The sequence below is a fragment of the Heterocephalus glaber genome, unplaced genomic scaffold, assembly GCF_053883595.1.
Source record: "Heterocephalus glaber isolate CG9 unplaced genomic scaffold, H.glaber_assembly_v1.0 deba00000594, whole genome shotgun sequence".
NCBI classification, from domain to species: Eukaryota; Metazoa; Chordata; class Mammalia; order Rodentia; family Bathyergidae; genus Heterocephalus; species Heterocephalus glaber.
Window position 1 is genome coordinate 23,840,196 of NW_028258151.1, and position 18,087 is coordinate 23,858,282.

Here is an 18,087-nt window from a genome sequence, read left to right on the forward strand (position 1 = left end):
TTGGCTGCTAGATCCTCCGGCTTCTCAACTTTGAGAGTGTGTTAGTGCTATAAGCAAAATACCTGTGGGGTGTATTTTCTCTCTCTCTTTCTTTCTTTCTTTCTTTCTTTCTTTCTTTCTTTCTTTCTTTCTTTCTTTCTTTCTTTCTTTCTTTCTTTCTTTCTTTCTTTCTTTCTTTCTTTCTTTCTTTCTTTCTTTCTTTCTTTCTTTCTTTCTTTCTTTCTTTCTTTCTTTCTTTCTTTCCCTCTCTTATTCTCTTTCCCTCCCTCCCTTCCTTCCTTCCTTCCCTCCCTCACAAAGGACAGAGGAGATGCCAGCTGAGCAGTTCTGCTCTGATTTGGAGGTAAAGCTGGGAACAGGCCTCCTGATGGGCCGTGGCAGATAGAGAACAGATTCTTCCTCTGAAAGCACTTGCCTTCAGCAGAATAAAAGGCACAGCCTGGAAGCATCCACACCGTCTTGAGAAGGGACCATGCTTTGTAACCACTAACTCCAAAGATGAGCCAGGCCAGCCCATTCCCACTTGCCAGTGGCCAAGTAAAGACTACATCTGACAAGGCTGTGAGAGTAATTACACAATGCTACTACTCGTCAAGGAGCCTCCCGCTTTCATCTTTACAGAGCCTGTCCTGTCCCCTCCAGCTCTTCTCCCCAAGAGTCAATTCATTGTTTTCTTTACCGAAGAAGGCTTTCCCCCTCCCATTTTACAGAGGAGAACAGAGGGTTGCAGTAACTTTCTGCTATCAAAAAGGCAGCAGAAAGCATTACCAGGTCTCATAACCTTAAACTGTGGGTGTTTCCCAGTCCCTTCTGCTAGATGAGTTCCTCAAAAATGAGCTGCAGGAGTCTGAGGCCTGAAACCACCAATGATTACTAATGTGGCTGCAAACTGCAGCTCTAAGCTAAAAGAGAAGAGCCAGGAAGAGGAACCACACCACACCAGAGGACCTCAGTGTGTCTCACGAATCCCCAATATTTACATGTATTCCTTAGTCTCCATAACAACTGGCAGAGATGCAAAAATGTCTGCTTGGTATTTGTAAGAGGATGACAAGAGTCTGCCAAGATCCTCTTTCTCCCAAGGGCAGGGCTATTTTCATCCGCTGGCTTCGTGACTTCTCCCAACAGCCATTTGGTCTGAAGGTTTCAAAACATCAGGAAGCCAGTGAATCCACTCAATAGGTATATGAACCACTCAGAATGGAAAGGCCTCATCTCCTGCTACATTTCCCAGGTAATTATTTACAGAGTCAGGAAAGGATTTTGTTGTTACGAGGTCTCAATCATAAGGGACTGAGAGGTGGTAGTTTCCAGCTTTTAACTGTAACATTGAAGGCGTGCCTCCATTTTTCTTACAAATTTCAAATGTACACCATTACCTAATTCTCCCTGAAGAATCTAAATTGCTTTATGATGCATATGGATCAAATATGTGAGCTGAGATTCTGAGCTAACCAGCAACATTGTTCCCAGAAAACTCCCTCTTCGATCCCTTCTCCCACCCACATTGTCCACAGATACTACCCCTTCTACCAAAGACCCTCAACTGCTTACATGGGGCTTTTGGGTCAGAAATCAAGTCTATGTTTCCATCCAATTAAAACTGTGGTTCCGTTCTACATATGTGCAGCAGACCATTTTATTTCTTTTATCCCTTGTGTGGTGGTGATTAGTGTATTGCATGTCAAAAGCATCTTCTAAGTGCTTTGGGAGAAAGAATAAAACTCCTTCTAACTTTCCCCTCCAAAATGATCTTATGATCTAAGAACCAAGCTCTTCTGTAGGGTTCAACCAAGCACTGCACGTTCAACATATGGCTGACACAGATGTCAAAGCCCATATGAAAATTGATTCCCTAATCAAAGCCCCACTGGGGCTGGTTTCATGGGCAGGCAACCAGTGCAGTTGCTCAGAGACCCACACTCAAGAAAGTGTTGCTTTGGGTTTAATGTGCTGTGATTGGTGCTTTACAGTTTAAAATTTATTTTTCCACTTGTATTTTGTAAGTGACATGTTGTGGGACAAGGGAGCTCACTCCCTCCTTTTTGGCCCCTTGATATTCCATCCTTCCTTCTCCTCACCCTTTCTCTCTTGCTCCTGCTATACTCCACCTAGGGTAACTACTGAGTCAGGTTGCCAAGCACGAAGACCTCACCCTCTGCCCCTATAGAAGCCTGGGAGAGGGTGTGGGGAGAATGTCCTCAGGCATCGACCCCATGGCACCTTGGAGAGGAACATGGCAGAGCTGTCTCTGCCATGAGCTGGTGCATTTGGCAGGCAGCTTGGTGGGTCCACTTAGCCAACCCCATCCATATAACCAGCTTTTCTAGCAGGGAAGTTGCTAATTCCATGAGTGGGGGGCATCTAGGGTTTAGGAACAGGGTGTAGGGAGCAGAGATTGACTTCTTTGCTTTAGCTGAGCTGGATTTTCATTTTGCACTTGTATCCCACAATTATGTAGTCTACTTAGGTCCTGGACGAAGTACACTCCCATGATTCCTTTCTTTCAATCTAAACAAGCCTTGAACTACTATTCTGAGTGAAGTTTTTGCAAGTCAATCTTAGTTTCCTATCAGTTCAATTTTTTTAAAAAGTTGTATTTTATTCCTCAGAACGCACTCATTTAAACCATAAAAATATCTAAGATAATTCCGATCTGAGTATAGAAAAGTCACCTCACAAATATATTTAACATAATCATGAGATTTACAACTGAAATGTCGATAGTTAACATGTTCCACATCTAAATTTTTACATGCATTTGTTTATTATGGAAAATCAAGGACAATATAAAATTTACATTGTAAATATTCCTTATGGAGGATTTCCCTGAAAAGTCTGGATTGACAGATTTATTATTTAAATTTGAGCAGGCATTTTTACATGGTAAAACATCTCATTTTGATGATGACTTTTTTTCAACACTTCCAACTTTGAGAAGGAAGAGTTGCAAGTAACAAGGCATGAAATTCCCTCAAAGGTGCATTTTGAACAATTTAACACCTTGGAAAATTTCCTCTCCTTTTGCTCACTAGCTAGGTGACTACATAGAAGGTTGATCCAAGCCAACATACATTCACTGGGGAAATGCCATGAGAGGAGGCCAAACTCTGAGCCCTGGGAAATAAGACAAGTGTAGAAATAAATTAGTCCCTGCCTTGAAGACACATATAAGACCCTCTTCTGGGCAAGAGATAGAGATCTATAGCTGCTGAAGGAAGTGCCAAGAGGTCCAGGTTGGCTGGCAGGCCTTGCTCAGTGGCTTACTCCCCTGAATATCACACTGCTGGCAGAAGTCTGCCTGGATTAGGCTAACTGTGGACAAGGCTTGATTCCTGAAAGCCTACTGGGAGTTGGTGTCTGCAGCCTGACAGAGAGAGGCTTATTTTGAATTCTCCCTCTTAGAAGTTGCTTTTGGAAAAGCACCATTGTTTTGGATCAACATGAAGCTCACCCTAGTGTTAGACCTTGGAAATATTATTATTAACAAACATTATAGAATGCTTGCTATATGTGAGAAACTTATGCTACATTTCAGATAAAGAATCTCAGTTCTCAAGGGATCACAGTAAATTAGAAAAGATAGATATGTAAGTAAATGACTAAAGTGTGCATAGACACTGGGCATGAGGAAGTGACAGTCAAAAGTTAAATATCACCTGTGACCCCAGCTGGCTTAGTGAAATTGATCAAGCCCTACATCTTCTCTAGACTTTGCTTTCCTTGATTATAAAATAGGTGTGACTGGAAGAAGAGAAATTGTCTGTCTAGTCTCCCAGTTGCCTTTCTGTTTTAAAATTCTCTTACTCTTTGAACCTCTTAGAAATAATCTGTTTCCATAGCCAACACTCTTTGACCTGTGTGTTTTTTTCTAGAGTGGCCATAATAAACCACAAATTGAGTGGCATAAACAGCAGAAGTCTATTGTCTCATAGATCTGGAGGTTAGAAAGCTGGAGATCAAAGTGTCCGCAGGTTGGTTTGAGCCGCATCTTCCCGTTCACATGTTGTTTTCATCTGTGTAAGTGTCCACCTTTCCCCTTTTTTATAAGGACTTCATTATTATGGTACCTGTCCTGCCCCCATATAACTTCATCCTAATCAAATAACCTCATCTTAATTACACTTGCAAAGACTATTTCCAAAGAAGGTCACATTCTGAGGTACTGTTGGTAGGACTTCAAAATATGGATTTTGGAAAGACGCACTTTAGTCTGTAACAATCAACTTTACTCACTTCTCAGTCCATTCTAATTCAAGATGGTAAATAGTTTGCATTTCAGTTACCAGTTCTGATCCATGAGAATGATTTACCGGAGGCCTGTGTATAGATTGTGAAGTGACATCCAGGATTAATAAGAAAGGGGATTAGAACCGTTTTCATTTTGTCTTGAGTACAGGATATAAGGAATAGAGCTTTGTCATATATCAGACAATCAGAGGAGAAGGACTCTTAAAAATCCCACTGTTCATCCCTGAAGTATGAATCTCACCATAAAGTGAAAAATCTAAAAAAGAAAAACACATCTGTTGTTAGATCTCTCCAATGGAGATGATATTTTGGTAATGGCCAATTTTCAGTCTTGCAACAGACAATAATCCTGGCAGGGTCAGCAAGCCTGTCCCAGAGAGTGATCAAATCTCTAGTAGGATTTATCTCCTCCATGGTGAGAGTTTTATTCAAAGGGAATTAAACACAGAGAGAAAGAATCATGTGAGTTTCCTGAATGGTTTCCCCGTTGAAATGAAAGTTGAAAAGTTGTTTTGGCTGAAGAGCTCCAGCTGGAACCAGATGAGAAGCAAGCTTCTGAAAGCCCCCAAAATAAATTTTTACTCCCACTCTTGACACTTACAGCATCAAAACCACCACCAGATGATGACAGCTGCTGTGGAAAATCTAAGAGAGTGGAGGGATGTCCAGCTTAAATCAGCCAAGTCTGGTCACTGTGGATACAAAGGAAGTACTTTCAAGAGACATAGGGGAAGTGACCAAGAAACTTAGAGGCAACTTGAGCCATCCAGGGATGTTCTTCATTCTTGTTTCATCTGCTGAGGTTCTTGAGGGACGCTGGGTAGACTGAACAAGGCCAAAGCCTACTCACTACCAGGGAAGATTCAATTAAGGGCTTTGATCTCAAGACATTTAGCTGAAGCATAATTGTCACTGACTTGAAACTTTCTCTTTATAAGATTGGGATTGATACAGGCTCGGTTACAGTTTCCCACATGAGAAGCTACATTCTCTTCTATCATGTGGTAGGTTGATCGCACTAATGACCCTGGCTTTCACTGTTCCCTGAATCTACCGCTTTGATAGCAACCTGCAAATTGATTTGTGGCTTAGTCATGTAACTTGCTTTGACCTCAGCAAAGTGCTTCAAAAGGATTTGTTCTCTTTGACCCCTGCTTTCACCATAAAACTATGCCTAGGCTAGTCTGTGGGAGGTAAGTCAGAGGCACATGGAAGAGAGGTAGGTTATCTAGCCAAGGCTGTTCTAGACCAGTTATCCAGTCTCCTAACAGATTGACCACAAACACGTGAATAAGTCCAGCTGACATCAGCCAAGCCCAACCCAGATTAGCAGAACCACCAAGTCTACCAGTAAAATGATGAGGAATCATGATCAGAAAGCACCCTAGTTTGGGATCAGCGTAAAGAATTATAAAGCTAATGCAGCATAAGAAGATTGCTAACTAAAGCACAAGTTTGGAACCCAGAAGATTCTAGCACCTTATTTAGAAACAGCACTGCTGGGACAGGTAGTTGAGGGGCAGGTGGTACAAAAAGAAGAAAACTCAGTCATAGCTGTCTAAATAACGGCACTAATTTATCATTTCATTCATTCACGCATTTGACAAACACTGAGGGCCATTCTGATTGTATTATTAGGTTATGCTAAGAAGAGGTAAGAGAGTTCAAGAAGGATCTCTACCCCTAAAGACCCTACAGACTGCTTCACATTAAATTAGGTATATCTGGTGTGCTGTGATCAATTGGTAACGGCTGGGTAGAGTACTCCAGGAACATCTGAGAGGCCATACCCTGATCTTTATGAACACTGTGATTGATTAGTAGCGCCTGTTTTAGCAACATATTTAATCCTGGTGTTCTAAGTTTATGTCCTGCATCCATAAATAGCATTTAGTCAGAAACTCATGCACTGCTCCACTTGCATGTGTAGATAAAAAAATTCCTCTCCTACTTCCTCCTCTGAGTCTGAATGACAAAGGGATGAACTGATCCCAAAGAACGGATCTTGTGATTCTGACTTGGCACTCTTTTTTTGACAAATAAAAGAGCATGATATTTTCTCCGTGTTTATTTCTGCTCCTCCCCTGTAAGTCTGAAGGATAATCTTTTAAACTGTGTTGTCAGATGGCGTGTAGTTGGGGAAATGCGTCCAAAGTGACAAAATCTATTCCACCTTCCTCCAACAGAGTGATAAAGGGGTTAGGTGTGTGGGAGATGATGACCCAGCCTTGAAAATACACACTGAGATGGTCCCTACCTATACTGACATGGTGCCATATGGGAAACAAAATAAAAATCCAACCCGTCAGGTTTCTTGTATTCATCTAATATGAATGTGGTTCACCTGTTGACTGCCTTGGGAGCCCACAGGAACCAGAAGGTGATGGGTAGAGCTCTCAATGACATTCAACAAACACTGTGGATGACTCTGCAGCTGTCTTGATGATGAATGACACTCATTTGACTATTGGAAACAATCTTATCAAGAATGGATGGATACAGAAAATATGGTAGGTGTACACAACGGAATATTATTTCTGCCAAAAAGAAGAATGCAATACTGTCATTTGCAGGAAAATGGATGGAACTGGAGAACCTGATGTTAAGTGAAATAGGCCAGGCACAGAAAGATAAATACCACATGTGCTCTCTCTTTTAAATGTGGAAGCTAAAAAACCAGTCAAATTTGGAATAGTGATTACTAGAAATTGGAGGGCAGATAAAGGGAAGTTGAATAATGGGTACTAAAATACAGAAACAATAAGTTCTGTTGTTTCACACAACAGTGGGAAGACTGTAGTTCGCAATAACCTATTACTGTATTTTTTTTATGAAATTTAAAAGAGAGGAGCTTGAAGGTTCCAAACGTGATAAAGAGAAGAAAATTCTAATTACCTTGATTTGATCAGTATGCACTATATACATATGTTGAAATATCACACCAAATGACATTAACATGTACAACTAGTACATGTTAATAACAATAAAAGAAAAAATTTACCATTTACTGTACTACACTGTTCTTGGAAGTCTATTTGTTTTGTGAGCCAGTTAGAACTCAAAAGGCTGACTACCTACTTGAATATGGTGTTTGCAGTTTGTGAAGCCCCATCTCTTCGGGCATGTGGGGACACAGTACAAGATGGCTGCCTGTGAACCAGGAAACGGCCTTCTTGCCACAAAACTGCTGGCACCTTAATCTCTACTGCCGATACACTGCCTAGATTTCTGTTCTGTTATAGCAGTCCGAATGGGCCGAGACAGCTGGCCTTTACCTCCTCTTGGCTGGAAGCTCCTCTCCTCTCTGCCCAGCCCTGCCCAGCTCCCTGTGAACACAGCCCCAGCAGTGGAGCACATGCTTCCAAAAGAAGATGCTGTTTTCTCAGCAGCCCAGCTCCCATTTCCTGGCTTTCCTTGGCATGCGTCACTCCAGACAAAACCCAGGGAGCGTGTGAGACCCCAGTCATCGTGACACTACGTTATGGGACAGTCAGAGGAGCCAAAGCCAACAGCACCCTGGGAGCCAAACTGCTTCAGGCCAAGGGCTGTTTCCACTGCTTGTACAGGGTACAGGTGGAGTCTACTGCCAAGGGGAAGCCACCGGTGCAAACAGAGCCACGGGTGATAGCCTGCTTCGGTCAGGGTGATGGAGGCAGGTATTAAAGTGAAGGTGCACTGGCTAGGGAGGCAGAAGAGAAGTGCTCAGGTTCTTGATGTCTGGGATTCCATTTCCTCTACTCTTTAGGAAAGCAAGAAGAGAAGACAGAGTACCTGCCTCATTGTCTGACAAAGCTGTCTCTGTGCACCCTCAACTGATACATCTATAAAATGGGCCTGGCCACAAATTTGACACGTGGGATACTGATGGAATAATGTGCTTCTCAGCCTGTTTAACCCAGGCTGTTGTTTGCACAAATACTTTATTTCTTATGTGTCTTCCTCTTTGTACTTTCTTCTTTATCCTTTGTCTTATTTGTTTCCCATGTTTTTCTTTCTCTTTTCCTTACCTGTGTCTTCAGCTGAGAATTTTCAAATGTTTCCACCAAAATGCCTCTGATAACTAAAAAAGAACAAAAACATTTAGCCCCAAGTGCCCAAGACAAGTGTGAAATTTCATGGACAAAAACTAGCCTAGCCTGTCCCAGGCACAGCTGCTTACTCCAACCCCACTGCAGACCGCACACAGAGGCTCTGCCACTGCTCCCTGTGGGACACAGGGCCTCTGCCATGATGCTGTCCTTCCCAGGACTCCTAAAACTCCTGCCTCTGCATTGCTTTTGGCCAAATTGAAGTGTTGCGTGTTTGTGGCTGCATGACACAGTCTAAGACACAGACTGTAGCCCAGCTAGTAGGGAAAGCGGAAGAATGAAATCCAGACCCTCTGCAGATGTAGGTCTCACAATAACATTATTTTTTATTTTATTTTGTATTGACACATGTTTGCAGTACGTAATGATTACATTGCCCCCAAGGAGTTGATCCATGTATATAACACATCTGAATGCTTTTTTTCCCATCCCCTTCTCTCCACTCCTTTCCCCTCCCTCCATGTCTTGGCCCCTCCCCTTAGTGTCAGCTTATGTTGGTTTCCATGCCTCTTTTCTCCCCTTTCCTGTGAGTACTTAGACCCTATATATTGAAAGAATTTGAGTTGACTCAGCATATCTCATATCCAATTTCGTCTGGTAAAACATTAAGCCCCTCCTGTAGCATGGTTAAGAATTCCTGTTGGATACAGTCATGAAGGTACTGGCACTCTTTTCTTGTAACTTTGACTTTCCTTACTTATAAGACCTGAAGTTTCATTCTCTCCATTAGCATAATACCCCAAGGCTATAATTGAATCCTTGTGAGAAACAACACATGATTCAAAATTTCCTGAGGCTGGAGGTGGTTTTGATTGTTAGCCATGAGGGTTTTCATCCCTCTCTGCAATAGGAAGGATGACATTCTCTTAAAGGCATGGCCCTGTCATTGTTTGGAACTGATTCTTCCTTGCTAACCCTCTCCAGGGAGTGGACTCTAAAATAACTGGCCAGATTTCAAGTATGTACATGTGGAATGAGAGATCTTTTTCCAGTTCGTTAGTAGAAATGGAGCCCAAGAGATAGCCCTAAAATTGGAAAGTACAATTCATAGCAGTTTTTTCTTCTAAAAATAGAAAGGTAGCTTTACTGGGCACCAGGCAGTGTTGTGGGTTCTCATCCAGGAATGAGAAGGTTCTCTTGGCTGGTGGAGAAATGGGATCTTAAGTTGGTGAGATTCACTTGTCTGGTCAGGCAGGTGCCTCTTCTCTTGATACCCAGCTTCAAAACCCTTGATTAAGGTCCTTTTACTGCCCAGCCCAGCTGTATTCCATCTGAAATGTGCACCCCTTCCATCCCTCACCATCCTGTGTGCTGAGGTGCCAGTTGGATTAGGCACAGACCTGGAGTCATTAGTACTATTTGTCTTATCTCCAAGAATAAAATAGTGTTTTGGAAGAAGTAGGTACTTAAGGTGGTGCTGGATGTATTTTCAGAATGGACGGGAATATGGGCCCATTATTCTTATAGGAATATGTGAATTAGAATGTGACTTGTATTTTCCAAGAGGGCATTGTGCCAGGTGGCAAAGATGAAGTGCAATTGACAGCAATACATCTCTGTTTGCACTTGCTCTCATATACTTCAGCTGTTCTCAAACATGCCACTGAAGTCTTTCTGGGCACTCACCAACAAGCCTTTGTCATTTCCATTTGGTGACTGTCATTTTCCTCTCATCCTCCTCTGTCCCACTTCAGTGGAACCTTAGGGCCATGATTCTTGGGCCAGCAGCCAGTGGAGGAAAGCTCATACGCAAGACCTACTCTGTATTCAGGCCACTGCTCAGCTCTAAGGTACCTGAAAATATTGGTTGATCAGGATTTTCTTACAGCTTAGTTTCTCTAGAACTCTGCACTGAGTCCACATGAGACTGGATTCAGTCCTGATGCAGGCTTGACATCACCATACTGGATCCAAAATCATCCTGTCCACAACAAAACAAATACGTTGTTATCAGGCCAAATTTCATTCCTCCACTTCTCTCTTCAAAATGTTTCAGTCCCACTTTTGCTGCCAATGTGCTGAGTGATCTTGGGAAAAGTAGTGTGGGTTTCAGGTTTACTTAATCATAAAATATCCGGTAGATTGTTTCTATAGTTCCTCCTCTACCGAGACTTAACCCTTTGGAAGAGCAGTCTTTTAGCAACCAATACTCAAGAAGACATTTGATGCTGCTGTGTGAAGCACTGGATAGGTGTTCTATATATAAAGAAATGTTTTTCCTCTTTCTGACAAGAAATAGGCCTTTTTGAGCATCTCTGTGCTTCCAAACCTCCGGTGACTTTCCATCACACTTTGGAAAAAAATTCAGATGTTGTGGCCTCCTATGCTGGTGGTATCATGTCATACTTCTTTCATACTTGGTTAGGCTATCCAGAGACCCTGGCCTTCTTTCTCTCACTGGATTGTGCTGAGCCCATCCCCAGACTTTTTCGAGTGCTCATTGTCCTAGTAGGAATCCTCTTCACCCAGCTAACACACGAGAAGCTTTTTTTCCCATCACCCAAGGACCCAGGGTACCTTATTTGGTCATTGTCCCACTTTCCCCAGCTTATTCTGTTCCAGGGATTGGAAAATTATAGTCCACGTGTCAAATCTATTATCTATGAGTACTTCTGTCCTACAATAGAAGAACTGAGTGTTATGTACGAGTAGTAGCAGCAGAGACTCTACAGCCCTCAAAGCTGAAATTTTTACTACCTGACCTTCACAGCAAAGGGTTTGCCAACCCCTGTCTAGCCCACATTATTTATTCATATCATATATCAGGATCTGAACTGTTAAATCAATCTGTTTCCTTGTTTTTCACTTTTCTCCCCTAACTAGGATGTAAGAGCCTGCAAGTTGAGGGTTCTGTTCTATCTTGATCTGTTTAATTTTGTTAGCTTGACACAGAGCCACTCCTCCAGTAATGGATTTATGTCTATTACCTTTTGCTCTGTGGAACCAACAGTGAAGTTTGTTATACCTAAAATAAACCCCACCACTTCTGAGGTTCTTACTACATTCTCATGACCAACTGCCAGGTGTCTCTCTTTTCCCATCTCTTATTCTTATCTATCCCTTTCTTACTGTGTTCTAACACTCCCAGCTGCCAGAGTCTCTTGCCTTTCACTCTACCTGCCCTCTCTCTCAGCTCTTGGCCCTTGGTGAAGCCAGCAGCCCTCTGGGAAAGCAGCTCATTGCTAGAAAGCCAAGCAAGGGCCATATCTCTTCTCAGTTAATTATGGGTGAGATTGTAGGGTGTGATGAGCTCACCAACTCAGACACATTTTTGAAGGAGCCTCATATTTTCCCAGGTTGAATCATTTGAAAAATGAATCTAAATTATCAGGGGATGGAACTTAAGGTCCAGGAAAGGTTTGACTCTAAGAAGCTCTGGAAATCAGATATGCAGGAGCTCTTCAGAATTATCTAATGCTTCACACACTTTTCCACCACAGTCTACCCAATAGCAGGTAACAGTGACACATTTTCCTAGGTAGAAATAGGAGCCAATACTTGAACTATCTCCTCCTAAACTTTTTATTTCAATAATTCATTAGAACATTGTATTCCACTTTGTAATAAATTTTTTTTAAAAATTGATTTTTCCACTAAAATGTATGCTTATCCCAACCACACTTTTATAATCTTTAGGCAGATATCATGGCCTTATGCACATTCCCATTCATACTAAGACATCTTGGGAAGAGTGGAGTCTAATCCAATTTCTCCCTTAACAAATGAAGAAACTGAACCCCTAATAGAATCTCCTGTAGAACCAGAGCTTCGCACTCTTTAGATGAGCTCCATTCTTATCTTTATGCAAGGATGAGCTACTCTGCAGTGCAGTTAGGAATGTGTGCAGGATCTCTGCCCTTCCAGATCCAACCACCATTCTTCACCTGCTTTGTGACCCTGCAGCTGACAGCCATATGCTGCATCACTCATTTCTCAGGCCCTCTGAGTTCTGGTTGGGTTTGGCCAATCAATGGCAGACAAGGTAGAGGATTGAGGAATGGGATGGGATTGAGGTCAGGATCTGTATTTGCCTAGGCCCTCCCTGCCAAGACTCAGATTGACAGTAGCTGTACTCATCTACTAGAGCAGGCTGTCCTTTCCATCTAAGGTCTCCTAGGTTCTGAGAATCACTTCATTCTCTCACCTCATTAGACTCAGGAGTACCAATCCCATGGGATTTTGTTAGTCACATCTTTGTAAAGAATGCCCTAATTAGACTCCCTTCAATCCCCTTTTTCAAAGTATTGCTTGTTTCCTTCCAAGAAGTTAATAATAAATGGGACCAAAAAACAGCCCAAGGAAATAATCACTCACTGGGAATAGGAATCTGGCTTGGTATGCTCACACCTTCATTAAACACACGTGTAACTGTCTTAAGAGATGGGAACAAGCCTAGTTATTATGGTTTGCAGTGGCCTCGTGATTATGTAAACCATCACCAGCTGTAGCATGGGAAGGACTGGAATGCACATGGAAGGTTCATGTGCATTTGCTTTGTGGCCAATGGCCATGGGTCTTAGTCACTCCAGTGACAATGATGATGACAAAGACTGTGGTGTGATCTGGATACCTCTGAAGACCTAAACAGTATTCTCAGAAAAAATAACAAAAGCTCTGAATAGTCAACTGAGAACGTGGACTCTGAGGTCTGAAATGCATAAATAGCCTGTTTAAGCAAAGGGTTCAGACTCTCAAGTCATTTATTCCTCCTTCTTGAACCTATACCTGTGACTTCCTGGGGAGTTTACGATGGATAGTTTTTAAACAAGAAAAGACAAATGATAGACTAATTTATGGATGGATCTCTAAATTATCCTGGGGCCAACCAGGAATGTGGCCACTACTCACAGACTGGCTCAAGGATGGTCCTAAAGGATAGTGATGATAATATATCTTCCTAGTAGGTGAAAGTTTTGGAGTTCTAGGCTTGAAAAGAGTAGAGGTGCAAGATTGGTGACAAGAAGGTCTGGGAAGAGGTTTCTCTGGGAATGGGTACAGAGCGAGAAGCTCTTTGTTTCTTGTATATAACCTTTGAGAGAATTTACTGCAGATGAGGCTATAAATACTCAGACAAGATGATCTGTCTGAAGGATATCAGTCTCTTGGGTAACACTGTGTTTGCTTCATGTGCACAGTGGCCATAGCATCAAGAAAGGTGACGTGTATGTGTGCAGCAAAAGGATGTCCCCTTCCCAAGTTATACCTATCTATTGCCATTGCTAAGACCATTCTGGCAAAAAAGTAATATATAAGCTTCTAGTGTAGTATCATTCCCCATGAGGCCAGCCTACTACCTAGGAGTAGGATGATTGCATTAGACATGTCCTGCTTTGGAGAAGGCAGAGTTTTGCCTTTATAGGAAAAGTTATCTATTTTATTTACAGAATTTGCTCCTTTTATTCACAACGCTTTGACCAACACTATCTTTTAGGATTGCATCTATTACCATGGTATTCCTCCAATATTGGCTCTAAATTGTCATAACAACAACAGAAGCATTAGCATAGGACTCACAACTACAGGATTTCCTAGTGTTTCCATAGACCCCTTCATCCAGAAGGAGTTGGCTGGATATATTAATTTTCTCTTGCTGTATAAAAAATACCCAAACCTTAGTACCTCAGCATAACAAATATCATCTCCCCATTTCTGTGGGTCAAAAGCTCGGGCATGGCCTAGTTGAGTACTTCTAGTTTGGAGTTTCCCACAAGGCTTCATGCAAGACATGGCCAGAGCTGTAGGTATCTTGAGACTTGATTTAGGGGAGGAATTACTCCCCCATATACCGCTGTTGGCAGGCCACAGGGCCCTGCTTGATGTTGGCTGGAGATGGTATATTTTTGCCACGTGGACCTCTCCAGAGAACAACTCACAGTAGAGCAGGTGGACCCCAAAAGAGCAAGAAAATGGGAGAGAGAGAGAGAGAGAGAGAGAGAGAGGCTAGAGTTGTTTCAAATCTATCTCAGAAGTAACATCCCATCATTTTGCTATAGCCTATTCATGAGAAATGAGTCACCAGGTCCAGTTTACATACAAGAAGAGAGAAATACACCTGGCCAAGACTAACTGGAAGCAAGGATCATTTGGCACCATGTTAGAGGTTGTCTGTCATCCTGGAAATAACAGTAAGACAGTCTGCTAGTCTGCTGAAGCCTCAGTTATGCCCCTACTCAGCAGGCAATACTGAGTGAGATTAGAGTGTCAGCCAGCAGTTTGGCTAAGAGCCAAAAGTGGGGCCATCTCCATCATCTGGAAGTGAACAGATCTGGAAAACTAGAGGTGAAGGTGGAAGTGGCCATCTCAGTAGGTTTCAAGAAATAATCGACTTTGAAAATTTTTATCTCTACTCCCTTTAGCTCAGTGAGTTTGGGGGTCCTAGTGCCTGGGGATATAATGCTTCCCCAAAGGACCACAGCCATGGAGCTAATAATTTATAAGCTGAGCCTGCTGCTGGGCGTTATGGGCACCTCATATGCAGGAACAATAAACAAACAACAGAGTCCCTATATTACTAAAGGAGAATGGAAGTGCTGCCACAAAACATAGGCAAAAAAGATAATGCTAATAACTTGGGAGATTCCAAACATGGAAGACCAGGGGCATCCCCAGTACTCTTTGTCTTGTAGTCCTGATCATTAGAAAATTATGGCATCCAAATAAAGAGGCAGTGGCTCTGAAGGTTTGAGTCATAACAGTAAAGACCTCATCCAACTAAGATGCCAGCCAGGGGTACAGGAAGCACAGAATTGGATAGTAGAAGAAGGAAACTATAGTTTTCACCTTAGTCCTAATGATTAGGTAGAGAAATAGGGTGTGTAGAAGCTATAATTTATGTTAATTGTTTCTGGGCCTTAGTTTTCTCCTACTATCGTTTAAGAAGTATGCAGGGTGGTGATTAAATTTTTATTTCAAGGAATAGCATGACTGAAATTATCACTATGACACGGTAGTTAAGGGACTTCATGGAGGCTGAAAGGTGAAAAGGTTTGGCCAGGATAAGTAGTTACTATCTGCTCCTCCCCATCCACTCTCTGTCCTTTGTGGACTGGGAGACTAATTCTTACAGGCTGCATCAACTGAGCTTTCTCACCTCTAGCTTCCAAAGGGAATGTGCAGGACATCAGAGAGTGGAAGGAGATAAATAGCATCATTTTTTCTTCCTGTTCCTTCCATGTCAAGCTGCAGATTAGCAATGATCATTTCACTCCTAAAGATTGGTTCTCTGTGACTAAGTTTGGATTCATCTGAAAGCAGAGTCTAAGAAAATAACTTGGGTTTGGTGTTTTACTTGGGAATTGACTCCAGGGAAAAAAAGGAAGGGAGACAAACCAAGAAATTATTAATGACCTATCTGGTTAATTGTCATGAGCAACAGGAGTGAAAATCATTTTGGACATCCTCTGAGGAACTGTTAGCATGTGCTATAGAATAATATCACCAGAAGCTGAGGAGTTTGGACCATTTCTCCATTGGCTCCTAGCCACAATCCAGTTACATTGCTGCTGGAGACACCAATCAATTAATTTCTCCTTCCTACCTGTTCTGCCTAAGTGGACTTCTATAGCTTTGGTGACAGCCCCAAGCACCAAAATTGAAAAATGCCTTGAATCATGCCTTTGCCCTTGATGTAGGATGTAGGACCCAGGCAAACTACAGGGGACTTTCCATCATGTGGTATGAAGGTCAGGTGGACTGAGGGTGTATTCACTGATCTGGAAATTGGGGGGACGTCAACAGCAGCTGTTCACTCTCTTACCAATGAAGGACTTCGGGCCCACCTCAGCCCTGATCATCATGAAAGCTTCTTATGTTGCTAGCCTCTCCGAGTTCTTCATTATTCCTTGTTTCCACTAGGGAGGTCTATACCGTTATAAATAGCCCCTTCTTCAGCCATCATTTTGATCTTTTTTATGCCAAAATTTAAACAGTAAAGATGAATAAGTCTCTAAAGTTGAAAGGGCAAAGAGCTAAAATCCAGATAACTAGTCTCGACTAGGTCTAGTGCTTCCATATACACTTGCCGTCCACTTACTAGTTTTTTATTAAAATGTTCAGAGCCACAAAATCAGTTTTTGAGGCTCTTTAAGATCTTCAGCCTTTATGAAAGCACTTTTTATGCCAAAGAAACAAGACTTTCTTTTAGTAAGCCCATTCATTTTTAAAAAATATTTCTATATGATTTGAAGAGCAGAATTTTTTAAGGAAATGAAAATTGTGTGATGCTTATTTTTCTAAAATTAGCAGAATGGACATCTGTTATTTTATTTGGCTGTTCAGATCTAAACCCCATTGCTGTGAATGGAGAACTTCCTACCTTGTGACTCCTAATGGAAGGGAAAGAACACTTTCCAGGGCCCCTCATAGGAAAATCATCCCACATGACCTGGGTTCTGTAGATTAGACTATTCCTACAGATACTGGGGAGAGAGAGAGGCCTAGTGAGGCAAAAACCCAGAAATCCTACAGCAAAAACTGGTGACAGCAAGGACAATTCCCTGTATTTCCTTAAAGCCTCAGTGTCATCACCGGCCACCAGCTTAGCCTCTGGGGCTGAGAGGTCCCTAGCCCTCTGGAGCCCCGCAACGTCCGGGTCGCCATGCCCACCTGTGACAAGCGAGATGGTGAGGACCCCTAGACTCGCCCACCAGCCACCAGCTTAGCGGCCGCCTCCCACCCCCCGCCTCCTGGCTGTGCCCCTACTTGGTTCCACACTACAAAGGCACAGGGGGACCATAAAGGCCATTGTCCTGAGCTGCAGAAGTGAACAACAGAGAGAGGGCCTCTCTCAGGCTCCTTGATGAAAACTGAAGCTCACTGGAAAAGTGAAGAGAATTTCTGCAATAAAGGCACACCAGACCACCGTACTTGGTAAGTTGGAGGGATCATCACCTCTCATCAGAACCTGGACTATCTTCAGGGGAAGAGCAGCTGGAACCTACAGTAGACCCTTGCAGAGTTCAACCCTGCAGGAGGACAGGGAGCTCAACTTGGGACTTGCAGCCAGAAATCTGCTTGAATTTCACGGGTCTGCGACTGGCTTGCTGAGACTCATTGACTTAAATTATCTGCACACTGCTGCCCATATTGTCTATTGTGACAGCAGAGACATACCCTGAAGGAGGCCCTTCATTTTTATCTTTTATTTGTTATTTTCAAAATTATTATTAATTTTTTTGCTCTTGTCTTTAATTTTTATTTCTTTTTCTACTCTTTTCAAATTTTTATTTTTCTCTTTTTTCTTTCTTTTCTCTTTTCTTTCTCTTACTCACTCCCTTGCTGTCCCACATTGTTCTTCATCCCCCTTTGTGTTCCTGTTCTGGCCCTAATTCATATTTCTTCTTTATTTTTCTTTTCTTCTCTTTTTCCTTCTCTCACCTTTGTCCTCTGGCCTCACTGCTAACCTTCCCCTATCCTTCTACCTACCTATCCCTCCCTCCCCAATTCCTTCTAACTCCCCATCCCAAAGGGTAAAGTTGCTATATAGAAGAGTTTATTCACTATAAATATATGTTGGCTTGGTCCTCAATTTTGACTTAATTCACACAGTTAAAGGTGATAGATTAGTAACTACCACAAATTGTCATTTTCTAAGATGTACTTGATGCTATGATGTTGAGGAGTGTATCACTTGGGCTAAGGTGTTGTGGTTGATATAATTAGTAGTCCTTCCTGGTAAACTGAAATAGCCTTAGAGCCATTAGAGACTCAAAACCTAAAGACCAGCTATATCTGGAAGACAAGCAACAAA